The sequence below is a fragment of the Megascapheus bottae genome, chromosome 18, assembly GCF_031878675.1.
Source record: "Megascapheus bottae isolate mThoBot1 chromosome 18, mThoBot2.hap1, whole genome shotgun sequence".
Taxonomy (NCBI): Eukaryota; Metazoa; Chordata; class Mammalia; order Rodentia; family Geomyidae; genus Megascapheus; species Megascapheus bottae.
The window spans coordinates 47712281-47723800 of NC_143526.1; the positions used below are offsets into that span (position 1 = coordinate 47712281).

Consider the following 11520-nt stretch of genomic DNA (forward strand, 5'->3'; position numbering starts at 1 on the left):
CCGGCCCCGCGCGCATGCGCCCCCCCGCCCCCGGCCTCGCCAGCCCGGGCCGAGGGCGATGCGCTTGACCCTGGTCCAAGGCGCCGTAGACAGTGGTGGACAGGGGGCAGAGGGGCCTGGCCGTCCCGCCGCGGCCAGCAGAGTGGAAAAGAACCAACAGGCCAGAGCCGAGCTCCACGGGCCAGGGCTGTGGACTGGCGGCGCGGGCCGCGGGCCTTCCCGCGGCGGGCGGGCGGGCGGGCAGGGTGAGAGGCGGGGTCTGAGGAGGGGGCCGCGGGCAGGCCTCGGGCCTTCTCACGGTTGCGGGCCCTTCAGCCGGCTAGCTTCCCCGACAAGCTGTTGTTCAGGAGAACGCTTCCTGTTCCCGAGGCCATGGGCAGGGCGGAGGAGCGCACCCCCAGCAGTGCGATCGGGTGGGGAGGGAACGCGGCCTGCGCGGGGAGCCATCCAGGTGGACCTCCATCCTCAATCCTCCTCCTAGTCTCCTTACATCAAACTAAAGCCAGACAGAGCAAGTACTTCCTGAAAGGTGAGCTGTTTTGTTTTGCCAGTCCTGGGCTTGAGCTCAGGGCCTGAGCACTGCCCTTGGACTTTCTCAAGGCTAGAGCTCTGCCACGTGAGCCTCAGCACCACTTCTGGCTTTTTTCTATGTATGTGGTGTCGAGGAATCAAACCCGGGTCTTCGTGCATGCTAGGCAAGCTCTCTATCACTAGGCCAAACTCCCGGCCCACTGAAAGGCGACTTCTTAAATGTTAACTCTGGGCTGCAGTTTCAGGCTGGGTATTCTAAAGAAGCACTGACAGAAACAGGGGAAGAGGAACTACAAACTCAGAGTCTTGGGAACCAGGAAGGGAGCAGAGGCCTTATGGTCACTCTCACATCCTCTTCATTGGGCTCCCAAGTCGAATTGGACTCCGTTCCACAGGCCACCTGCAGGGCCATAGTCCATGTGTGAGCACTCATCCCTGGTTATTTGCTGTCATTCCCCATAGGGAAAAACAGCAGAATTTAGTTTGGTTATTATTAAATTAAACTCTGTTAGCCAAGGAGTAACACCTCCAGAAAACTTAATTTAAAAGTAAAGGGCTAATATAAACAGCAAAGGTCAGAAGTGGTGCTGTGGCTCCAGTGGTAGAGCTCCAGCGCTGAGTAAAAAGAAGCTGAGGAATAGAGCTCCAGGATCCTCCCCCCAAAAGTAAAGGGCTAGTAGTAGAGTACTTGCCTAGCATGCATGAAGCCCTGGATTCCATTCTTCAGTACCACATAAAAAGGAAAGTCCAGAAGTGGTGCTGTGGCTCAAGTGATAAGAATGCTAGCCTTTAGCAAAAGAATCTCAAGGACAGTATCCAGGCCCTGAGTATAAGCCCCAGGTCTGGGGGAAAAAAAGCTGGGCGGGGTTGGCTCAGGCCTATAATCCTAGTTACTGAGGAGGCTACCCTAAAGGCCCAGAGACTCTTATGTCCAATTAACCACTCAGAAAATAGCAGAAAAGTGGCTCTGTGGCTCAGTGGTAGAGCACTAGCCTTAAGCACAAAGAGGTTCAAGGACAGAGCCCAGGCCCTGGGTTCAAGCTTCAGGACACACCTATAATCCTAGCTACTCTGCAGGCTGAGATCTGAGGATCAAGGTTCAAAGCCAGTCTGGACAAAGCCATAAAACTCTTATCTTTAACCTGTAGAAAACAGGGTAGGGTGATAGCCTTGAGCAGAAGAGCTCAGGGGCAGCACCCAGGCCAAGTTCAAACCCCATGACCCGCCCCCCCCCCCCAAAAAAAAGTAAAACCCAGAAGACAAAATAATTTGGTCTTAACTTTCTTTGGGCGCCATTCACTTACAGCAACCCAAGAGAATGTGCATTAGGGGCTGGCCAGTAGGGCAGAAGCTTAGTAGACCAAAACAGTTTTTGCTGTGCTGCTACCTCACCCCACCCAGAGCCAGAGACATTCCAAAGCACAGGGAGACAAGAGTCCCACTGACTATCTTGCCTTGATCCTCAGATCTCAGCCTCCAGAGTAGCTAGAATGCTCCCTAATCCTTTTTAAGATGGCTGGGTATAGTGGCCCTCACAGGCAGACAATGAAGGATATGAAATTCCAGGCTACACAGGAATAATCTTTTTTTCTTTTCTTTTTTTGGCCAGTCCTGGGGCTTGAACCAAGGACAATGCCTGAACATTGTCCTTGGACTTTCTCAAGGCTAGAGCTCTACCACTTGAGCCACAGTACCACTTCTGGTTTTTTCTGTGTATGTGGTACGGAGGAATCGAACCCAGGGCTTCGTGCATGCTAGGCAAGCACTCTACCACTAGGCCAAACTCTTGGCCCCCTCTGGTTTTAGGGGAGGGGGGAAGAAGCCCATGTATCTAGCATAGCCTGTGTGACCACTATTGTTCCTGGATTGAGCCCAGCAAAATGCCTGATCCCAAATGAAAATACTGAAGCAGAAGCAGCCAGCAATGACCAAAAAGGGACTCAGGCTGCCAGCTTTCTAGGAACTCATTTGAGACCATGGACTTGCTACACGAGGACTACTGAGGAAAAAAAAGTAGGGGAAGGCAGGAGGGGACCCAGAAGTGGGGACATGCAGAGGAGGAATAGATCCCAGCAGAGGCCCTAGGCCTCTTAAGCCCTTCTACTTGGGCCTTCCAGTTGCAGGAACCCAGCAAAATGGTTCAAAACCTGGGGACAGCAATAGCAGCACCAGTGCTCAGAGGACTTGCCCCACACTCCTTGCAGCTGACCCCTGCAGAAAGCTTATGCAGCCAGACCCTTGTCCAGAGCAGGTAATGCTCCTTCCTCTTTCCAGGGTTCAACAGCTCCAGGCCTTGGTACTCAAGAGCCATGGTTTTTTGTTTTTTTTGGTGTGTGTGGGAGTCTGTTGTAGGGCTTGAACTCTGGGCCTGGGCACTGTCCTTGAACTATTCAGCCCAAGGCTACTGCCCTATCCCTGAGCCTGGGCATTGTCCCTGAGCTATTCAGCTCAAGGGTCCTACCCCTACCCCTGGAGCCACACCACCACTTCTGGTTTTCTAGTGGTTAACTGGAGATAAGAATCTCTCAGACTTGAGTGCCCTGACTGGCTTTGAACCACCATCCTCAGATCTCAACCTTCTGAGTAGCATAAGTCACGGTGCCTGGCTAAGACCCATAATTTTAATACTAGTGAAATGAAACAGAAGCATAACAGATTAATTGCAAGACACACCCATCATTCACCAGGAACAGACTACAGATTCTCCAGAGCAGTGAAGTCACCCTTTCATACAGAGGGAGACTGGGTCCAGAATCTGTACCCAGGGTCCTCAAATCTGAAGAGGTTCAAGTCCTATATGTAAAGTGGCTGACTTATTTACACAGAACTTATGTACAGCATCTAGAGATGTCATCTACATATTTGTCCCTACCCTACCTAACAATGTAAATACTAGATAAATAGACATTATATCGTTTAGGGAACAATGAAAAAAAAAGGTCTGTGTTCAGTACCGTTCAGCACCAATTCAGTTTTTCTGAGGGAGGCAGGGAGGACAGCCCAGGCTAGCACTGACTCAAGCTCCCTGCTTCAGCCTCGGGAGGCACACACTTGGCTCTCTGAATACTTCAGTCCTCAGCTACTCTACAGCTGTCGAACACATTCTACTGAAAACTTACATGATGTAAGATGGGCACATGCTAAGCATGTAGCTGTAAGACCAGCTACCTTTTTTTTTTTTTTTTTTTTGCCAGTCGTGGGCTTGAGCTCAGGGCCTGAGCACTGTCCTTGGATTTTCTCAAGGTTAGAGCTCTTCCACTTGAGCCTCAGCACCATTTCTGGCTGTTTTCTATGTATGTGGTACCGAGGAATCGAACCCGGGTCTTCGTGCATGCTAGGCAAGCACTCCACCACTAGGCCGAACTCCCGGCCCCCAGCTAGCTATTTAACAGTCAATTATCTATTCACCCACCCACCTAACTACCTACCTACCTACCTACCTACCTACCTACCTACCTACCTACGGCCTGGCAAATGTTAAGCAAGTACTCTACCACTCACTGAACTATTTCCCAGCCCAAACAGTTAACTTCAGACAAATATACTTGCACAGAACAATCCACTTTAAATCAAGTTACTATTCTCCCCAAGGCAAAACAGAGTAAAGCACTACTTTCTGGTTCCTGTTTAAAGAACACAGAAGATGAAACATTGTATCCTAATAGCACCATCAGAAGAGGCAGCTTTAAGAAACTACCCACTGAGTTGTTTTGAAACCAACCATCACTAGAGCAGTGTGCACTGGGAGGGATAAATTAAGGGTGTGGAAAGCTGAAAAAGAGCAAAAAAATAAAGCAATTCATTAAAAAAAAAACTTAGAACTCCAACTTAAACTGTGCTTCAACCCCAAAGAACTGCAGAAAGTCAGCTGTGATGTGTAATGGCCATATATGTTTGGGTAACAACTGAAGCAATTCCTTTAGGTAAAAAGAATACACAACATGAGGGCTGGGAGTTTGGCCTAGTGGTAGAGGGTTTGCTTAGCATGCAGGAAGACCCGAGTTCGATTCCTTGGTACCACATACCTAGAAAAAAGCCAGAAATGGTGCTGTAGGCTCAAGTGGTAGAGGTCTAGCTCTACCACTTTTTTTTTTTTTAAAAAAAAGACATGAATAGGAAATAATATGGGAGGAAAAACCACTCCCATTAATAGCATATGAATAATTCACAGCTGGGTGCAGTGGCTCACATGGACTCTTGTCTCCAGTTAATCACCAGAAAACTAGAAGTGGTGCTATGGTTCAAGGGGTAGGGTGATAGTCTTAGCCTTGAGCTGAAGAGCTCAGGACAGTGCCCAGGCTGAATTCAAGTCAATCGACGAACCCCCCCACCCCCAAAAAAAAATATACACTACTATGCCATCACTAACTTGTTTTATCTAGAAAACCAAGATTGGTCTTTGATCTCTTTAGCATTAGTAGGTTATTCAAGACTTACAGGAGAGAGAGTAGACACACTGCAAGGGTTGATGAATGGGCAGACCTGAGATTTACAACAGAACCTACAAAGCAAAAAGGAACTGTATATATATGGGGCTGGGAGTTTTGCCCCAGGACTGGCAAAAAAAAAAAAGTGAAACTGAATCCAGATACGTTATCCTCAGTTCTACCATTTTTCCAGAGATCCTTAGAATATGTAAAAATTTTTTCCTATTTCCTTATAATACCTTTTTTTTAACTATACAAGAGCAAACATATTAATACATTCTCTACCTCTGAGAATGTTTCATGCTACTATAAAATGTCTTTTTCTTGAATTCAGTGGAAAGTAAATAAGAAGAAAGCAAGGCATAAAAAGCAATTTCTTATGAATGAATTTACCTCTTTCCCCCCCGCCCAGTCCTGGGCTTGAGCTCAGAGCCTGAGCACTATCGTTGGACTTTCTCAAGGCTAGAACTCTAACTCTTGAGCCTCAGCACCACTTCTGGCTTTTTTTCTATGTATGTGGGGTACCAAGGAATCGAACCTAGTGCATGCTAGGCAAGCATTCTACCACTAGGCCAAACTCCCGGGCCTACCTCCTGTTTTTAAAGGAACATATAAGAATAGCAGCAAAAAAAAGTAAAGCCTTTCATAGATTTTTGACAGGCAATTTAAGAGTAAGGTGGGTTGGGAGCATAGTCTAGTGGTAGAGTGATCCTCTAGCACCCACAAAGTCTTGGGTTCAATTCCTTGATACCACATAAACAGAAAAAGCTGGAAATGGTGCTGTGGCTCCAGTGACAGAACGCTAGCCCTGAGCAAAAAGTGTCCAAGGACAATGCCAGGGCCTGCATTTAAAAAAAATAAGGCACTCCACATGTAGAAAACTGAAACTAGATCACTATCCCTTGTCCTGTACTTAAACCATTTCAAACCTGTATTTCTTCATGTAACTGTTCAAACTGTCAAACCATTATGGAGAAAAAAACTGGAAGATGCATAGGCAACAATATCCTGAATAAGACTCTAGCCTCAGCAAGTAGGCGCAGGACTGACAAATGGGACTGCATGAAACTAAAAAGCATGCACACAGCAAAGAAAACAGTGGCATCAAGATTCTGTCAACAAAATGTAAGAAAAATGTTGTCAGCTAAAAGGCATTAATAACCAGAGTAAGTGTATAATGTCATATCAAGCACACGAATTTTGTGTTTAGACTTAGCCGGTCCCCAGAATATCTATGTATATGCTGTACTAAAAGGGGGGGAGGGGCAGGAGGGTAGCCCAGGGCTAGAGTGCTTGCATGCAGGTAGCCCTGGATTCGATTTGTTGGTACTACATACAAAGGAAAAGCTAGAAGTGGTGCTGTGGCTCAAATGTTAGAGAAAGCTCAAGGGCTGTGCCCAAGCCCTGAGTTCAAGTCCTAGAACTGGCCAAAAAAAAAAAATTTTAAATAGGTCTGGTTCCAAGTATTTTGAATAAGGGATAAATCAACCTGCACTATTAATTCCTGTTCTAGTCTAGCTCAAAAACAAGATGGTGGGGCCGGGAACATGGCCTAGTGGTAGAATACTTGCCTAGCATGCACAAAGCCATGGGTTCAATTCCTCAGTAGTACATACACAGAAAAAGAAGTCGCTGGATGAGGTGACTCATACCGGAAATCCTAGCTATTCAGTAGGCTGACACCTGAGGTTCACAGTTCAAAGCTAGCCCAGGCACTAAAGTTCATGAGATGGCTGGGCTGGCCATACACAGAAAAAAAGCCAGGAGGGTGCTGTGACTCAAATGGTAGAGTCCCAGCCTTGAGAAAAGAGGGCGGGGGGGGGGGGAGGAAGGGGAAGCCTAAGGATGGTGCCCAGGCCCTGAATTCAAGCCCCAGGACTGGCAAAAAATAAAAATAAAAAAATAAAGTCCATGAGACTCATCTCCAATTAACCACTAGAAAACTGGAAGTGGTTCTGTGGCTGAAGGGGTAGGGTGAAGAGCTCGGGAACAGCACCCAGACCCAGACTTCAAGACCCACAACAACAAAGAGAGAGAGAGAGAGAGAGAGAGAGAGAGAGAAAGAGAGAGAGAGAGAGAGAGAGAGAGAGAGAGAGAGGGAGAGGGAGGGGGGGAGGGAGAGGGGGAGAGAGAGAGAGATGGAGAGAGAGAGAGATGGAGGAAGCAGGTGGCTCACGCTTTTAATCCTAGCTACTCAGGACAGGAGATTTGTAGATCAAGGTTTGAAGGGAAGGAGGGGAGAATAAGCTCTGAAAGTATAAATTCGGGGTGGGGGGAGGTATAGCTTAATAGACAAGTGCCTACCTAGGGAATATAAACCCAAGTTTGGGAAGAAGAGTGGGATCAATGTGAGAGTTGAGGGTTTTGTCACCCCCACCCGTTTCATGTTTGTTTAATGTTATACAAGTAGTACATCAGAAATAACTTTTTTTTAAAGGACAACCCAGCACTGGTGGCTCACACTTGTAACCCTACTTACTCAGAGGCTGAGCTGTGAGGATCACAGTTCAAAGTCAGCCCAGACAGGAAAGTCTGTGAGCCTCTTATTGCCAATTAACGACTAGGAAGCTAGAAGTGGTGCTATGTCTCAAAGTGGTAGAGTGCTGGCCTTGAGCAAAAGAGCTCAGGGATAGAGCCCAGGCCCTAAGTTAAAGCCCTACAACTGACCAAAAAGTAAGTCTCTACCTAGTACTTTCCATGCTTCTTCACTCCCAGACACTTGATTACTACAGCTGTACTGATACAAAAAAAAATTTTTAATCCCTAAGATGCATACAAATATAGCCATATCCACGCTTATATGCATGGATAAATATCCATATTTATACACTTTTAAAATCTTTAAATAAAAAAGTGAACTTCCAAGTCCATAAGCAATGTACCATGAACTCCTGACCAGCTACTTCTGGAGAAACAACTGAACTCCCCTCAAAGCTGTGCAAAGTGGGTGAACCAAGCAAGTGCTATTGCAAATGGTGTGCTTAGACATCCCACCAGTCTGCAAGTCAGCTTCCTTTTCAATCTGTTTCCAGAAGCAAAATGCTGGATCCAGCTCACATCCCAACTTCAGTGGAAAGTCAAACATAAAAAAAAAGGGGGGAGGGGGACGGGGACAAAAACATGAGAAGGGGTAGTAGTTGGAAAGTCAAACATTAAAAAAAAGGGGGGGTGGAGGGAATGGAAACAAAAACATGAGAAGGGAGGGCTGGGAGCTTGGCCTAGTGGTAGAGTGCTTGCCTAGCATGCACGAAGACTCAGGTTCAATTCCTCGGTACCACATACATAGAAAAAAAGCCAGAAGTGGTGCTGAGGCTCAAGTGGTAGAGCTCTAGCCTTGAGAAAGTCCAAGGACAGTGCTCAGGCCCTGAGCCCAAGCCCAGGACTGGGGAAAAATAAAAATAAAACATGAGAAGGGGTAGTAGTTTGAGGAGTAATGCACCTTCAATCTGGCGAATATAATGTAACCCTTCTATTAATTACAATAAAAATATACTAAGAACAACAACAAAAAGCCAGAAAAGAGAAATACTACCTTTACCCAACAAAAAGAACTTATAACCAGTACTAGGAAGCTCCCCCGCCCCCGCCCCATACAACAATCCGCAGAAAAGGTCTATATGGCTAACTATCCCATAGGGAAGGGAGGCAGCCAGAGGACACAATCTGCAATGAGAGATCCTTTGGGGGGGCCAGGGTCTTGGTTGGAAATGCACAGGAGTTGTCAGAACGCATGCTGCAGTACCAAGTACAGTGGCCCACACCTGTAGTGCCCACTACTAGGGAGATGGAGGCAGAAGGAACTGGAGTTTGAGGCCAGCCTCCAGATCAACAAGATCCTCTCTCAGAGCTACCATCTCAGCCCTCCCACCTCCCTACACTGGGTGCCACCATCTGGCTGGCCAGGATACTAATCTCATCATTGTGGATTGCTCTTTGCTCAATCAACAGGGCTGTCCATTACCTCCCTAAGGGAAGTTCTTGTTTCCACTTCTGCGGCTGCTGGTTTTGGCTCAGGTCCTCAGTATAGTTCACTCATTTACTCCTTGAGCTATTTATGTAATGTTACCAGTTCTAGCCTACACGGGTGAGCTTTACACTTTGTGAAGGGAATCTCCACATCTGATCAGACATCAGTGACATGGACGGAGTGCCGAGGGCCATGCAGGAACAGTTTAGGATACCAAGTGTACACAAGGGAAAGACACTGGGTCTGGATTTATTTTGTGACAGGGAAACCCCAGTTCTGCTGCTCAACAGAGGGAACTACCTTACATAGGGTTCAGATTGTCAATAGTCAGAGACTAGAGTGATCAGGGTATTTTTTTTTCCAGGGTGGGGGGATGGGTGCCAGCACTGGAGCTTGAATTCAGGGCCTGAGTTTTGTCCCTTAGTCTTTTCCCTCAAGGTAAGTACTCTACCACTTAAGTTACAGCTCCATTTCTGGCTTTCTGGTGGTTAATTGAACGTAAGAGTCTCAACTTTCCTGCCTGGGGTGGCTATGAACTGAAACCCTCAAGATCTCAGCCTCCTGAGTAGCTAGGATTATAGGTCTGAACCACTGGGGCTCACTTCTGTGGAAAACCACCAAAATTCCTGATGGTTGGGGTAGACAGCAGGAGGGTGAGATTTTTGTTTTTCCCTCCGCTGGTCTTGGGCTCAGGGCCTGAGCACCGTCCTTGGGTTTTCTCAAGGCTAGAACTCTACCACTTGAGTCATAGCACCACTTCTGGCTTTTTTTTTCTGTGTATGTGGTACCAAGGAATCGAACCCAGGTCTTCGTGCATGCTAGGCAAGCACTATAGGCCAAACTCCAGGCCTGGGGGGTGAGATTTTTAACTCTACTCACTTTAGGTAAACCACCAATTGCCTGAAAGGAATGAAAACAACAAGGAGGGAAGGTTTGGAGCTATCACTCCAGTTGCTGGGGCTTTCAGAGGTGAGCAGGCAGGGCTTCTGGGAGGGAGGGACGCACGGCGCACGCGTCTGGGGAGACACTGCCAATCCACGGGAGATGGTCTCAGGTTAAGCGCCTGGAACACGCTCAGCCGGGGCGACATTCCAGGCAGGGTGATGGAGGCGCCGCAGGGCCACGGCACTGGCTGGCTGCTGGGAACAGGAGCTGCCAACTCATCACCCACAGAAGACGCCGCCGAAGCCTTTCCGTCCCGGACTGTGGGCTTCCCCTGGGCGCCGCCCCTACGACCCACTTTCGAGCACGTCTCATCACAGCGGCGTCTGCATCTTAAACCGGTCCGCCTCGTACCTTCGCACAGGCGGACTGGAGGAAAACGTCTAGTTACTCGTCCTCCTAACCCATCGGCCGCGCCGGGCTCGCGGCGGGCTGCGGCCACCCCGCCCGCCCTCGGAGCGCTTCTTCCCGCCGAGCCCTTGCGCGACTCCGACCCCGGCGGACCTCCACAGGCGGAGACCTGCGCGAAGACGCCCCGCCCCGCCCCCGGCCTGCGCGCCGGCTCCGCCCCGTCCGGGCCCGTCCGGGCGCCCCCGGCAGCTCTGCCTCCTCGGCCGGGCGCGCGGCCCGGAGGCAGCTCCGGACTCCGCTCGGGCCTGGGGGGCGGGCGGCCACGCCCGGCGGCGTCCTCGGGTCTCAGCGAGGAGCCAGCTTCCACCGGCACGAGCGGAGCCGCGAGCCCGCAGGCCGGCCGCCAGCCCGAGGACCGCTCCTCGCCTCAGGCTCCCCGCCTGCCCACGCCGCCCCGCGCCCCCGCCTCCCACCCGTGGCGGGACGGGCGCTGGGACCTTAGCTCCGGACTCCGTCTACAGGTAGCCGTCCCGGAGCCGGAGCTCCGCAGCTCGACGCTTCCGCAGCAGCCGTCTTCCAGCGCGGCGAGCGCTACCTTTTGACTCTGGCGCCAGCCCGTAGGACCGGGAAGCCGCGGGGGGGTAGCGCGCAGGAGCGGAAGTGGCGTCCAACGCCCGAGGCCGCGCGCCCCGCCCCCTCGCGGAGGCGCGCCATTGGCTGCCGGCCCGCGGTCTCGCGAGAGGCGTAGAGGCGTCCGGGGCCGGCCGCCGGCGTCCGTCACGCTCCCGCCGTCGCCCCGCCCCGCCTTCGCCGCGGCCTCGGCGCTCTCGCCCCTGTTCCTGCCGCTGCCGCCCTGCCCCGACCCGGGAGCGGCCGCGGAGCCGCCGCCTCGGCCGTGTCCTGCGGGAGGCGGGATTCGCACGGTAAGATGGCCGCGGCGAGCCCCGGCGGAGGGGCGCTCGGTCTCCTCGGGGAGGGGCGGACGGGCCGGGCCCGGGGCGTCGGTCCTCACGGGGCGCCCGCGCTGCGGAGCCGGGCTCGGGCGCTGCTGCACCCCCGGCCGGTGTCCCGCGGCCCGGGGTGGCCGGCGGCGTCCCCGGGCAGGCGAGGGCCGGGCGGGCCGCGCGTGACGGGGCCGCCGCCGCCACCTCCGTGGCCGTCTTGTCGCTGGCGTCGGGGCGGGCATGCCCCAGATACGGTGCTCCTTCCTGCTCCTCCCGTCCCCAGCCGCCCTCCCGCCCTCTGCACGCCGGGCTGAGTCCTGGGGGCCTCTTGAATAGAGTTGGTGTTACCGGAGTGTGA

At 51.3% G+C, this 11520-nt stretch overlaps 2 protein-coding genes across 5 annotated transcripts in view; one reads left to right on the forward strand and one right to left on the reverse strand.

Moving 5' to 3' along the window:
• Positions 1-10841, reverse strand: part of Dido1 (death inducer-obliterator 1) — a 58433-nt gene extending 47592 nt beyond the window's left edge. Inside the window, exon 1 of the mRNA XM_090352620.1 lies at positions 10716-10841. The gene's annotated coding sequence lies outside the window, so the exon portion shown is untranslated. The remainder of the gene's footprint in view (positions 1-10715) is intronic.
• Gid8 (GID complex subunit 8 homolog) overlaps positions 347-11520 on the forward strand; it is a 22410-nt gene continuing 11236 nt past the window's right edge. The window contains exon 1 of one of the 4 annotated variants that reach the window (XM_090352631.1): positions 347-529. The gene's annotated coding sequence lies outside the window, so the exon portion shown is untranslated. Of the gene's footprint in view, positions 530-10862; positions 11142-11520 lie in introns of those variants that run through there. The other 3 variants (XM_090352629.1, XM_090352628.1, XM_090352632.1) reach the window with 3 other exon arrangements.